We start from the raw sequence: 15,134 nt of genomic DNA, 5'->3' as shown, positions 1-15,134 counted from the left end.
ATGTATATGTTTTAGTTTTTTTGCCAGACACATTTTTCTACTGTCTAACACGACCACGATCTTACTTAACACACTGTATATATTTCAATAGAACTCGAAATGCTGAATGACTCCTCATTATTATTCACTAGTTTCCAGCCACTACCAGTCTTAGCTATCTATACTGTGTGCAGAGTGTGACGTTACAAAATAAAAGTGAGGTTGTTATTCGATGGAACATTTGGAATTCGAGATTTCGCTTACTGTTTTATCAATCTCAATTGGCGTAAGAATCATGGCTTGACCATTGTCATAAAATATTGCATTATGAAATGTGAATTGTTTTTACTTGCAATTTCGCGTGGCTTGAAGCAGTCACAGCTAACGTGCTATTGATGAAGAAATTGCGTTATCGTCTTTCTAATTACTTTATGACCATAGATACGATCATACCCGATTGTGAAGTTATTGTAATGACAAAACAATTTCCTAACGGACCAGAAAGTTCTTAAGGGCGCAAAAACAACTGTAACATCACACAAAAGGGAAATTCAATATTAAAGCTGATGCAGTATGATGATAAAACAGTTTTCTTTTTATCAATATAACACACACATTGGACTGCTGATCTTGGTGTCTGTAATCTTAGCAAAATGCATAATTAAAATGAAAATAATACTGAGGAGATGATAGGAATGAGCTCTGCTAAATGATTCAGTATTCCCAGAACAAATATTTATTATAACTAAAACATATATCGTACCTTAAGCTTAATACTACAATGCCCATAGATTTTTATATCCGTATCATGTCCATTGAGCACTCTTTTATATAGCCATTGTCCTTTTGAGTCACCCATGCGTCGTCACGATAAGTTATAACAGTTCTTCTTACACTTCACTCAAACTTAGAATGAACACGTTTTATTTATTTAGTAAAAAAATAGATCAGACCGCCACAACTCTTTGTCCGTCTTACTTAAGAAAAACAGTACAAGTCTTTTAGCGCTCAAGGCTTCATTTGTTCTCCAGCGAACAAAATAATGAAGGAGCGCATATCTATCCGTATTTTTCTGTTTATATTGCCGCCCAAAGACGACGAATTACATTATTTACAAAATTCCACCATCGCTATGCGACGCCTTATTATACATTAATCATTATTTATAAACAAGTATTTGCCTTCTGGCTGAAAGTATTAACTACTCGTATTTGCTGTTCTAATGAAGTCAAAAATAGCAAATATCACAAGAGTGAACGTTCATTGGACGAATAAATAAATTTGAACTATTTTAAATGCAAGTACATACAACATTTCCATAATTTTTAACTCCATATAGTATGTTCTCTTTCGTTTATGAGTACATAAAGCACTACAGGAGCATAATTTGCTACCTGTAATTAATTAAATGATTTGCATCTCTTTAGATTAGGATTGTTATTAAAACTAACTATGTTACACTTGATTTGATTTGGCAGTTTTCCTGGTTTTTTTTTTCGTTTCTTTCTTTCAGGTTCCAGCAGTGCCCCATTCCAGTTACTTCTCTGCCTGGATCGCTCAAACACCAACTGTATATTACTTTTCTTGTTCACTTCTTACAAGGCAGGAACTCATAAACTCCGATTTTCATCATTCGTGATTATCTTTGGATGATTTTTCTACTTATTTGGCACCTGTACTTCCTTATTTTGTTGGAGATCATCTTCATTTTGTCCCTTAATAAAAAGTGATTAACTACAACAACAGTGCATATGCTGCCGTCAAGTAGATTGGCAAATCGTTTAGAAACATGAAAAGCAGCGAAGAGTCTAACACTGGACGTTTCGACACTCCATCATTCCTTTTCGAGATTATGAAAGGTATATATTATTTTCACATCATTTTTTATATCTGCAGTACCATTCTGATTGGAAGGACTTCAATCAGTTATACCCCATCACCCAAGAGCATTTTTAATGACGAGCAGATGCTCACTGATACACCAAACGCTTTTTTCAAAACTGAAATTATTTCACCGTTGGATTGCATGTTTTTATAACATTTAGAATCAGTTTTAGATAAAACTGGTGCTCTTAATGCAACGAAGTGTAGTGGCACTGGAATGGAAACACTGACGTTGCATTTGGAAGTACACAGACTTTGGTAGAGTTTCTAAGATGTTACTTAATATTTTATAATTTTAATGGAGATGTATGATTAAGTTTCATTCATCACAAATTAGAATCATTTGGTTAGTGCCTGGTAGCTGCATTTCGAAACACCATTCCCGTTTCCTTACTCCCAGGTATCGTTGTGTGCCACAGCAAATGTATTAAAGAATAGTATGTAGTACACTCTGAATCATTACCTTTTGCAGCGTTGTACTTTCAGAAAATCTTGAGTCATTTTCCGCCTTTAAAGTGTATTTATAATAGTTAAGAAATTACACATTTGGAAAAAATAATTTGTTATAACTCTAATTGAAATAAATACATAAAATATGACTGTTTCACATTATATAGTAAATTCACAGCTAGCATTGCAATATAATACAACTGTATATATTTAAAGGATCATTATATTGTATTTCTTCATTTTATTTTCAAATTTTTAATGGTTAGGGGTTTTGTCATTCCCCTTGTGAGTATGTAATACAATGTTATATGCTGTATATATTAAAGATTCATATTAACTTGTACATTAATGTGTGTTGTGTGTTCATAAATTACATTGTAACTTGACAAGTATTGCTGATTAATTAAATGCAGACGACTGTTTGCAGTATTCCAGCAGTTACCTTTTACCTTCATTCCAAACATTGTGGACTATTAAGAAATTAGAGTTGATGAGATCATATCAATCAACACTGGCATAACACTTAGATTCTAGTAAAAAAAGGATAAGCTGCTCATAAAAACACTTCTACAGCTTCTTGCGAAAATAATTTAATTTTATATATGCTTGTATTAAAGGACTTGAACGTCTGATACCAGCTCTATGTATTTCGATGTATATAATGATATAGTTACTGAATAATATCCTAATATTGTAAACGTGCATAAAGCAGGATAATGCTTGAATTTTTGTGTTCAAGTGATAAGTTTGATTCATACACGTATTTTATTTTTATGCATTGTTCACTTTCTGAACCAATATTTTCGTACTTTATTTAGTTTTTGGGTCATAGCTTTAATCCTTCAACTTGTGCGATTATATGAATTCCTTCTCAAATCATTTCAGTTTACACTGTATTGAAAAGCATACAACTAGTGTGTTGACTTTACCATTTACAACCAGTGCCTGATGGCAGCATTTCACTTTCTGTCATCATGCCATTAGTGGTGGTGTCACTGTAGCTGTATGTGGAAACTCAGGTTAGTCGTATAATGCAGGTTCAGTGGGTTTATTTTCCGTAAAAACGCACAATGAAAAGTCTCATATTTATTCAAGAAAGCACACATGTTTTTAAAAGAGTAATGTTACAAAGACATTAGAAAATTCTGAATTAGAAAGATACTGGCCAGTGATTTGATGTTGTGGACACATCATTTTTCATATGAAGGAGCTGTGTGAACGTTCACATACATAACTATGTCTTTATTTTATTAGACTTATAGCAAGAGTATTGATTGGATGCAGACTGTCCCATTTTGACTGCTATTGCGAGGAAGAGAATGCTGTTACAGTCTGTAGCTGGGTTAATACATGCAACTAATGTGGCGCCACAGTTTATGGCTTCCTGTAGTGACACTGTGAGATGCTGTTCACACAGGGCTCCACGAATTCTACGTAGTTGCATGGCTTTCAATATTGCATCAATCGAAATCACATGGGTGTGTATTAATGTTATAGTACAGGTTTGTGGTGGTAAGGCTGTGACAAGAGTTGAATACAAGGAAGACGAAATCTAAATCTTAGATCTGAAAATAGATTTTTCGCAGAGATAAATCAGGGACCACAAACAAATTTACAATGGAAATAACACTCGAAGACCAAAATGCAGTCTGCTATGACAAACTAACCAACAGCTGACTTGTAAATATCGTCTGTAGATTCATCACTCTTCTAAGATTTTAGACTCTTCACTGTACTCGACCTAGACGTTTCGAATAATCAATTTTTCGTTTAACAGCTGTCACATCACACATGGGGGTTATGTCCCACAAATACTTCATAATTTAAACAATGCTTGTTGTGTGATGGGCCTACAGCATTGGTTTGCAAAATTGTGTGTGTGTGTGGGCCAGAAACTGTAAAAGTGCTCCTGTTGACCACAGTTTTCATTTTTTTCACTAATAAAGTGGAAACACATTAAAACTGTGTGGAGTACAGTGGCAATTAGTCCACAATAACTACGACAGAATGTTCGTGTTTGCAAACACAGCCACTAGGGAGCAATGGAGGAAGGACAATGGCACAACAAAGTACAACCAAGTCGCAATTTTTGTGGCAGGACAAAAGTTGTGTTTCTTTATTTGCTCCACTGTAAACTGCGAGTTCACATGCAACTGCAGAATGTCACAAGCTGAAACGACACTTTTGTTGTGAGTGTAAACCAGCTTTGATACACACTGTCATGACACTCTCTGATGTGAAAGCTGTTTCTTACTAATTTCCAGGATTCTGGAAGGCATGACGTGAGCAACTGCATGATTTACCATATTAAGCAATTAACTGCAAAGAACCATCAAAGCTGCAATATTAATTTTCTAAGATAGCTGATCACTAGTTTCAGGCCCTCGTTTCATAATGGGCTTAGGCTCGAAATTAGTCATAGAAAATCAGTATTGTAACTTAGACAGTTCTGTACTATTTATTTCATAATTTGGTAAAACTGATACAGTTTGACAGCTGGGGCGGCACTAGGAATCCAAGTGATGATAAAGCACAGTCATCTGTGTCATAAGGATGATTTTTGTTTTTCATACCTTTTCTACCTGATTTATGAAATATTTATTTTAATTTTTTTGCCTTCGAGAATTCGTGTAATATCAGAAGACATGAATGATAGCGAAATAAACGTAAAAACAGCCGAATTTCACTAATGCACTGATATACATTATATTATATTAATACTTGTTCGTAGATAATGAATACAACATTTTGTAATGATGTAGAAAAACATATATGGTTTCTTACGTACAATTGTGTTTCACTGTTTTTTTAAGGAAACTATTTTCAAATACACTCACAAAGATATCATGAAATAGGTTAAATTTTAAATTATCTTCAGGCTCCCTGTAAACCTCACCCCACTCTGACTGTTGCAAGCTATCCCCAAAATTTGCAACTGTTTAATCGTTAATTGAATGCACTATTTTGGAGGACTGTTTTTATTACTGTATGGAGCAATGTCACATACTGTAACTAGCTGTGCATCACGATCAGAGCAACTATTCTTTACGGGAAAAGTTTTTATTTTATTAAATTTATCTTGGTCTATAAAAACATTATCTAACAGTGTGCTGCTTTCCTGTACCACCTGAGTAGGAAATCGATAACTGATGTCAAACTGAGAGAACCAAATAATACTTCAAGATCAAGCTTTCTATCGAACTCTTTCAGAAAATCTACATTGAAATCTTCACAAACAATAATTTGCATCCCTCTGTCTGACACATGGCAGAACAAAGAATCCAAATGTTTAAAAAATATCTGAAAATTTCCCAAGGGGCCTATACACAGCTACAAGTATAAAAGTATCATTATTTAGTTTAAGCTCACATGCTCATACTTCTATATGTTGTCCTACACAATTTTTTTTAGTATCTAAATATTTTAAAGCTTGATAAATTTTAACATATATGGCAACTCCTCCTCTCTACTTAGTGTCTGTACTCACATGTGCTGAAAGTTTATATCCACCTACATGACGAAATACTTTCGAATATATATAAAATTTCCACTTATTCCACTGTAAGCAAGAGAATATAAGCACATATTTCATGCATGAGAAGCATATATGTCGGTTGTTTTGTGTTCTTATTAAGATAGGCACTTTTCTTGACACATAAACATTTTTATGGTGTCTAATGATTCGCACATTCTTATGCTTCAGTCGACTTTCCAATACATGTAATTACTTTTGCTTCCAAAGCCAATGCTCTGAAGATCCTTTTTTTTTTGTAGTAACAGCTGTTGAATTCGTTTCCTCTCTGTTGGAGAACAATTTTATTGCTTTTACCATTTTATCGTCACGTCTGTGTGTTTTTGCCTTCAGCTATAGTTGTGATAACTTATTTGGTACGTTAAACAATATAGTTATTGCGTTCTATAAAAGTTTCCTACGATCCATATTCACTGATTTGGCTGGACTTGCAGTGAAAAAAACATTCTCGTTGTTGATTAAACGTAAGATGTCTTTCTGCAAAAGCTCAGGACATCTGATGTTTACTAGCCATTTTTTTTAGACTGTGGGAGTATAAGGGTAGTGAACAGTGCAAGTAAATGGCTTTGATATGACGCTGATATATGGATCGCTGCGTGAACTGTCTGCGGTGATGTCTGACCAAGGTAGTTCGAAGTATTCTAACCTCTTTATCTCTGTCCGTCTGCGAACATGAATATCTTTGAAATAGGCATAGTTTTCAGTTATGTTTGTACACTAGTTTCAGTCAGGTGAAGTGTGTTGGGGATAATTGTTTTATAGTTGACGACTGGCTTAGGCTGTGATATGTTACGATTTTAGACTATTATGATTCCTTTTTTTTATATAAGTTTTATATCTCTCCGCAATGGAAGTTTTATTAATTGACAGTGGTAATACGTGTGAATTTTAAAATCGGTAAGTTTCAGTGTCCGATATAAATTTTATGATCTCTTGTTTTTTATCTACTGCGCACAATTGTGTATGCAGCTGAAGGGGCATTATTTTTTATGTTGTATATGATATCAACATTCACCCCACTCCACGCCGCTGCCCTTGTATCCCCACCAGCTTTTTCCAAAGATAAATTTCGTGGTGTGATAGGGAAATCACCTGAATTTAAAACGAGTACACACAAGTGTAGTAGTAATAATCATAATTATTATTTGCGAGTGAAATTAGATGTGGGCTAATGTCAGTAAGATACGAATGGCGAATAACGACCCTCAGGAAATTAACCGTGAGTGGCGATACGAACAGGTAATGACCAAGATTTCGGGTGAGGGGAGGACCAGTTTCACACTTCAGCTCTTTCCTGCTACTGCTTTTCATTTTTAGCTTTCCCATTGTTCTAGATATTTCTGTTCCATTATTTTCCACACACTAAGTAAGATGAAACTTGTTGGGCATTACAGAAGTGTCAGATTCCAACCGTCTGCTGTGACTCATGATGTCATGAATACGGCGGAAATGGTTACTCCCGGCATATACAAAATGATGACAATAACATCACTACATTCAAAAACCAACAAACACGAATAAAAATAAAAATGACACAATAATGTCTTACTCCAAAAGTAAAATTAAAGTAATGAAACAACTGTAGGAAAGTGGGGCTTAGGCTTGGAACAAGCTAAATATACATGAATAAAAGAGCAATGCACCATTCCAAAACAAATAATATAAAAAAAATGTATTTTACAGCATTCTGCTACGTCAACAAAACCACAGAAACTGGATGCTTCCATTGACCTGTATAATTCAGCCGCAGCTGCCAATACTAGAAATAAACATCTACAACCCCAAGAAGCGGAACAGTAGATTTCCTTTGACCTATGTAGTTCAACCGCAGCTATCGATACCAAAAAGCAACACCCACAACATCAAAAAGTGGAACCAAACCCCGAACAACTCGAAAACCCAAATACACCATATTCACTACACCAATTAAAACACAACTTATCACAAACATTTCACCTAACACATTCAACAGTAAGACTGAACATCTGTATGGCCGACATCGAATCATCGGCCATTTCGGATGGTAATGATTCACTTATGAACTTCACTGTCATATCCCTACCTAACAAAAAAGCAGTTTAAAAATTAGACTTATTTTCGCACAGCAAAATAAAATTCAAAACCACGTTAGCTAGATGACAACTAAAACTCAAATGAACCCAATACCACATGTTAAACTCAGCACGTCCACATCCACCACCTGAGAGCAACATCAAATATAACATCACCACCTTTACAAACACAACCAACTCAAAAACTCTGCGCTTATGTGATGTCACACACCACAACACCGTTGCGTCACAGGTCAAAGCAGATGGGTGGAATTGGACAGTTCCCTCAATCCACTTGTTGCTTGCAGTGCCATTCTTCGTAAACTTGTTTCATGAATGAGGACTGATGATTTTGTACTTTGCTCCCGTGAACCCAGTACAATTTACCAGTATTAGGAGCAAGCTTTAGAATTTCCACATTAGTTGGTGATAATCTGAAACAATTATTCAGTAACTGAACTGAGACTTGCAATCCATTCATTACTTATCTAAATCTGTACCCTGCAAAACACTGAAGTCCATGGGAGATGATACTTCGCAATTTACAAGTTATTAGAGATTCTTCCATTTACATCCATATGTAGAGGGTGAAGATTGATTGCTTCAGTGACTGTAATTAATTTAATCTTGTCTTCATGGTCACAATGGAAGTGATATGTAGATGTCATAGCATTTTCCTAGCTTCATCACTCTGAGCAGGTTCTTGTAACTTTGTAAGTTGCTTTCTGTCTCCAAGTGTCAAGCAGTTAGGGTTTTGACAATCTTTGTGACTTTTTCCATCTGTCCAAAAGATCTGCCAGTTGTGAGTGTGGCCCACATTGATATTATTCCCATCAGGTCTCCAATTTTCATTAAATGTTACGTATGAGTTGATTGATGTTTTGCCATCAATTAGTGGCATTTCATTTTGAAATTTTCAGTTACCCATTCCCAGGAATTATAATAGTTTGTTTTTCCATGTGTGTTTTACCAGATACTAGACTCCTATTCATGAGGTGTGCTCTTCAATTCACCATTGGGTCAGTTCAACAAAAAAAAGTATTATATCACCCATCATCTCAGATTTGGATGATTCTTGGCATATTTGTTCTCCCTGTGGAGATAAGTAATCATAAGTGTGTGTGTATGTGTGTGTGTGTGTGTGTGTGTGTGTGAAAAATTGGTTGTTTTTAACATTGTGATGACACAATGGACACATGCAATCATTTAAAATAAATTGCGAGTGCTTATTGAATATCCAAACAATGTAAAATTGCAATGTTAGCCTCTATAGTTGATAGTATAAAGATTGTAGAAAAAATACCTCACACCTTTACGCAAACCCACCAAGAGAAGGAAAAAACTACTTCATTTTTTATTTGGTTAAAATCATAGTTGAACCCTACATCGAATATCATATACATGAAAAGGGATAATCCGTGTAAAAATTATTTGTGAGCAATCCTCAAAGCATGGGTTATCACTTGGGGAAAATAAAAGTAATGGTTTTCTAATCCCTTAAAGGCTAATTACTTGTTTTTGCAATTAAATATGGCTTTTAGTGTTTTTCGTGAGAACCTAAAATAAACAATTGAAATGTTGAGGGTTTTATATTTTTGGCATAACTGAAATTTTAAGTGAATGAACTTACTAAAGAAATTTATTCAACTAATAGTATTTTTTTAAAAAAGTCTATGTAATTCCATATTTTTTAAACAGCATCATGTAGAATAGACATTAATTGCAATGGTAACTTTTTTCCTGGACAGAGTATGTACACTGCTCTGAAAACTGGTAAATTTTCCTAGTTGATGTTTCAGGACAGTCCACAAAAATGAGGAATGGGAACTGGCCAAATACATCTTATTTGGAGCAATGGAATAGCAGCAAAGGTCCTGAAGCATTCATAAATTATACATTTCTATCATGTTCTCTTGCATTTAGTTCAATGATTATCCTACATGACTACAGATTGGAATATTTACAAGCTAAGTTTGTTAGCAATTCTTTTTGTTTTTGCTCACAAATGATGCTAATTTATTCTGTGAATTATATTTCAATGTCAATCCCACATCACTACTGACTGTCCTTGCTTCAGAGTTGCCTAAACAATCTATTGACCTAAAGTAGTGGAAACTTCTGGTTCCAGGAATTGTTTGAAGTTCTACAAGGTTAGAATGTGTATGGTTTACAGGTTATTCAGGAAGAAAAATATAACCTAACATTGATGTTAACATTACAATACTGAAACAAACCTGATGCAGACAGTATTTAATTTCCTAGGGGTTGTAATAAAATTAACTTTTGTGCTATCCTATTAACTGTCTGTCCTGTGTCACTAGGCTCAGTTTTTCTTGGGGTGTTTGCAAAGAATGACCAATCAACTTTGATATTAAATTCATTTTGAACAATACATAGGTTTATAAAAGTTTATTTTTATTGGTCTGTATAGCCATTACGAAAATAGTGTTTCTTTTGTAGCATTTGATATTGTTTGTTTGATAAATTCAGTCATGGTTTCTTGCATTTTGTGCACCATTCAGGCATGGCCCATGTCATCAGATAAAGCACAAATGTAACTGTTTACCCAGTAGCAAATACTCTCTCTCCATGCATACAGAAACAGAAGAAACACTAAACAATGTTCTTAAAAGTATCATTGACTGTTTTTTGTGATTGGTCTCGCCCTCAGTATTAAGAAGACACAACATGTTCAGTTCTGCGTATGTAGGGATACGTCAGTGATAAATGTAACACATGGTGAGGAAATAATAAGTAGGGTAGAAACTTCAAAATTCTTTGGTATCCATATTGATGGGAATTTAAATTGGAAAAAGCAAATTTTGGAACTCCTAGAACAACTTAGTTGTGCCACATTTACATTTAGGATCATTGCAAACCTTGGGGAGACAGAAATTGATAAGGTGACATATTTTTCACATTTTCATTCAACAATGTCATATTAAATAATGTTCTGGGGCAACCCATGTTTAAGAAAGAAAGCTTTGTTGCACAGTAAGTGCTGTAGGGATAATATGTGGTGCTCACCCAGGATCATCTTGTAGACGTCCATTTAAGGAGTTGGGCGTTCTAACTACTGCATATTCCCTCCTGATTACTGCTTTACAGTATATTTATTCCCTCGTGAAGTTTGTAGTAAATAATCCATTACAGTTCAAAAAGGAACAATGATGCTCATAATTATAATTTCAGAAGGAAAAAGACATACATTACTCCACATGGAAGTTTTCCCACAAAAAGGGGTGCACAGTGCTGCAACAAAAATTTTTGATCACTTACCCAGTGATATAAAATGTCTGACAGACAACCAAGTAAAATTTGAAAATAATCTGAGAAAGTTTATTCTTGACAACTATTCTGTAAAAGGTGACTAACCCACACCTGTATATCTTTTCTTTTTGGGAAAAGAAAGAAATAAAACCTACTTGGAAATGTTCAGAAGGTAACCACATGCACCAATTAATTTGCAATATGAATGTAAAATGACTTGTTCCACATCATTATGATGTATCCATTATGATATATCATGGAAAAAGTAACTGACACAGACATTCAGCCAATCTTTCACATTCAGCATTTTTTAGGTGTACAGTGGTGTTCTTGCACTTCTCTTAAAGTGTGATAATATTTTAATTGAGACCCTAAGAATGTGGAACAATTTTTTTCCAATTTAGATGAAAGATTATCAGTTTCAGCAGTGTTTACAGTACATGGGTTGGGTTGTTTTGGGGAAGAGACCAAACAGCGAGGTCATCGGTCTCATCGGATTAGGAAAGGATGGCGAAGGAAGTCAGCCTTGTACTTTAAAAAGAGCCATCCCAGCATTTGCCTGGAGCATTTAGGGAAATAATGGAAAACCTAAATCAGGATGAGTTGACGCGGGATTTAACCGTCATCCTCCCGAATGCAAGTCCAGTGTGCTAACCACTGTGGCATGTTGCTTGGTATGGTACATGTTATCATTTGTATTGTACCAGTTGATATCTATATATTAAGGAAATGTAGTAGTGTTCCTTTTTTGAGGGCATCCATTAGTGCCACAGCATACATAAGAGGCCAGGTTTTCACGTACTATCAGTTTTGTGGGATCATTATATCTTTCTTCAAATGGAACCGTATTAATCTGTAAAACGACAGTCTGATGAATGATACAGACAGATACTTACAGGGTCCCATTAGCATCTGCTAAAACAAACCATTTAGAGTGAAGTGAATCCAGTGTAGAAAAACCTACTTTAGTTTCTTGATATTTGCTTTTAAAATCTCAGTAAGTTTCATTTACATTGTGTAAAATCAACCATTTTCTTTCAAACTACCTTTCCTTCATGCTTCCAAAATCTTTTACAACTGCTAACTCTCTGGACTCATCATCATTTTGGTAAAGAGGATTATTACAGAATCAGTTATTTTGGCTACAGTCTCTTCATTCTTTTCAGGCTTGGTTCAAAAGATTATATGCTTGCCATTGGTGTTAATTGTACCTTATATTATCAAACAGCAAGTTCATTTCTTATCAAGGTAATATAGCTTGTAAATGTTCCAATCTGTGGTTGTCTGGGGTAATCGATGAACTAACTACAACAGAACACAATGTTACTGTATAGTTAATGATACATGCCCTGTTCCCATTCTTCATGTGCTTGATCTTGTTGAACATCCTGAAACATCAACTAGAAGAACTTGTCTGTTTTCATAGGAGTAGATGTGCTCTATTCAGAAAAGAATGTTACCGGGGTCACTCCAAAAGAAATGCACACAATTTTTGTAAAAATACAGTTTTCATTCTGCATGTGTGAAAGTTTTATGGTGTGTAGATACATCCTTCCTGCTTGTTTTCAAACTCAGTTCAACCTGTTCCCGTGAGTGGCGCCGTCGCAGCATGTCTTCAAGATGGCTTCTACACTTGACATTTGTCAGAAGCAATGTGCTGTCATAGAATTCCTGTGTTGTAAAAACGATACTGTGGGAAACATCCACAAGAGGTTGAAAAAGGTGTATGGAGATGCTGACAGTCACTGTTCTGTTCTGCAAGTTTCGCAAGAGAGCTTCTGTAAAGTTTGGTAGGTAGGAGACGAGATACTGGCAGAAGTAAAGCTGTGAGGACCGGGCGTGAGTCGTGCTTCAAAAGCTCAGATGGTAGAGCACTTGCCCGCGAAAGGCAAAGGTCCCGAGTTTGAGTTATCGGTCAGGCACACAGTTTTAATCTGCCAGAAAGTTTCATATCAGTGCACACTCTGCTGCAGAGTGAAAATCTCATTCTGGTAAATGATGGCACTTTCATAATTGTAACAGTGTATAGGTCTCCCTCAGGGAATTTCCAGCTATTTCTAGAAAACTTGGATGCTTTGTTGTGCTATCTGTCAGTCAGAGGGAAGCAAATTATCATTTGTGGGGATTTCAATGTTGATTCCCTGAAAGAGTGTGATAGGAAGAATGACCTTGTAGTATTACTCAGTTCTTTCAATTTGAGCTCCGCCATTGATTTTCCTACTCGGATAACAAAGAACAGCAGGACATTGATAGATAACTTTTTTATAGACCAAGATAAGTTTAAGGACATAAATGCTTATCATGTTGAGAATGGTCTTTCAGATCATGGTGCACAGCTAGTTGCAGTACATGACATAGCTCCATGCAGTATATCAAATCAGAATTTCAAAGCAGTGTATCCAATTAACAATGTAAATATTACAAACTTTAGGGAAAGCCTACAGCAGCTAGACTGGGATGAAGTGTATAACGAACCTGATGCAAACTTGAAATATAACTTATTTCATGATACATTTTAAGGGTATTTGAAAATTGTTTTCCCAAGAAAATAGTTAAACATAATTCCAAGAAAACATATAAAAGACCTTGGCTAACTAAAGGAATAAGAATATCTTGCAACCGTAAATGAGAACTGTGTTTAACAGCAAGAGGGAGTACTCACCTCAAAATTGTTCAATATTATAAAAAACTATTGTGCGGTACTAAGAAAAGTTATTAAAAAGGTCCAGAAGCATGTCTGAGATCAGTAACTCTGATAATAAAATTAAAGCAATTTGGAATATTATTGAAAGGGAAACAGGGCAAGCAAGAGCACAGGAAGACTTCAGTGCCATAAAACTGAATGATAAGTGTACTAACAAACAATCAGAAATTGAAAATATTTTCAATAATCATTTTTTAAATGTTGTGGCGAAAATAGGATCTAGATCTTCACTAGAAGAGGCCATACCTGTGCCATTTGAAACAACTGTAATTCCACCAACCTCTCCCTCTGAAATCAGTAAAATAATCAACTCACTGAAAAGTAAAAGCTCTTACGGAATTGAAGGCATTTCCAGCAAGATACTTGAAGCTTGTTCCCCACAGATAAGCAGGATTCTCATCCACATATGGAATAGCTCTTTGGAGCAGGGTGTTTTCCCTGATAGACTGAAATATTCCATTGTACAACCATTGCATAAAAAGGGGGATACGTCGGATGTCAACAACTACCACCCAATCTCTCTTCTGACAGCTCTATCAAAAATTTTTGAGAAAGTACTAATGTATTCAAGAGTAGCCTCCCATATTTGTAAAAATAAAGTACTAACAAAATGTCAGTTTGGTTTTCAGAAAGCCTTTTCAACAGAAAATGCTATATACGCTTTCACTGATCAAATATTAAATGCTCTGAATAACCGGACATCACCCATTGGTATTTTTTGTGATCTCTCAAAGGCCTTTGATTGTGTAAATCATGGAATTCTTTTAAATAAGCTAAATCATTATGGTTTGAGGGGGGGGGGGCAGTGCACAAATGGTTTAATTCTTACTTATCTGGAAGAATGCAGAAAGTTGAAATAAGTGGTTCATGTAATGTTAAAACAACTGATTCCTCAAACTGGGAGCCTATCAAGTACAGGGTCCGGTCTTAGGTCCTTTACTGTTCTTGATATACATTAATGACATACCATTCCACATTGGTGAAGATGCAAAGTTAGTTCTTTTTGCTGAAGGTACAAGTATAGTAATAACATCCAAAAACCAAGAACTAAGTGATGTAATTGTAAATGATGTTTTTCACAAAATTATTAAGTGGTTCTCAGCATACGGACTCTCTTTAAATTTAGATAAAACACTGTATATACAGTTCCGTACAGTAAATGGCACAACTCCAGTAATAAATATAGACTTTGAACAGACGTCTGTAGCTAAGGTAGAATTTTCAAAATTTTTACATGTGTCCATTGATGAGAGGTTAAACTGGA

General features: G+C 35.2%; 1 protein-coding gene across 2 annotated transcripts in view; it reads left to right on the top strand.

The window, feature by feature from the left end:
- The first annotated feature begins 6,497 nt into the window (after positions 1–6,497).
- LOC126297793 (terminal uridylyltransferase 7-like) overlaps positions 6,498–15,134 on the top strand; it is a 181,570-nt gene continuing 172,933 nt past the window's right edge. Inside the window, exon 1 of one of the 2 annotated variants that reach the window (XM_049988998.1) lies at positions 6,498–6,742. The gene's annotated coding sequence lies outside the window, so the exon portion shown is untranslated. Of the gene's footprint in view, positions 6,743–6,910; positions 7,085–15,134 lie in introns of those variants that run through there. The other variant, XM_049988999.1, reaches the window with a different exon arrangement.

Source organism: Schistocerca gregaria, chromosome X (assembly GCF_023897955.1).
Source record: "Schistocerca gregaria isolate iqSchGreg1 chromosome X, iqSchGreg1.2, whole genome shotgun sequence".
Taxonomy (NCBI): Eukaryota; Metazoa; Arthropoda; class Insecta; order Orthoptera; family Acrididae; genus Schistocerca; species Schistocerca gregaria.
This window is presented reverse-complemented; position numbering and strand designations above follow the sequence as displayed.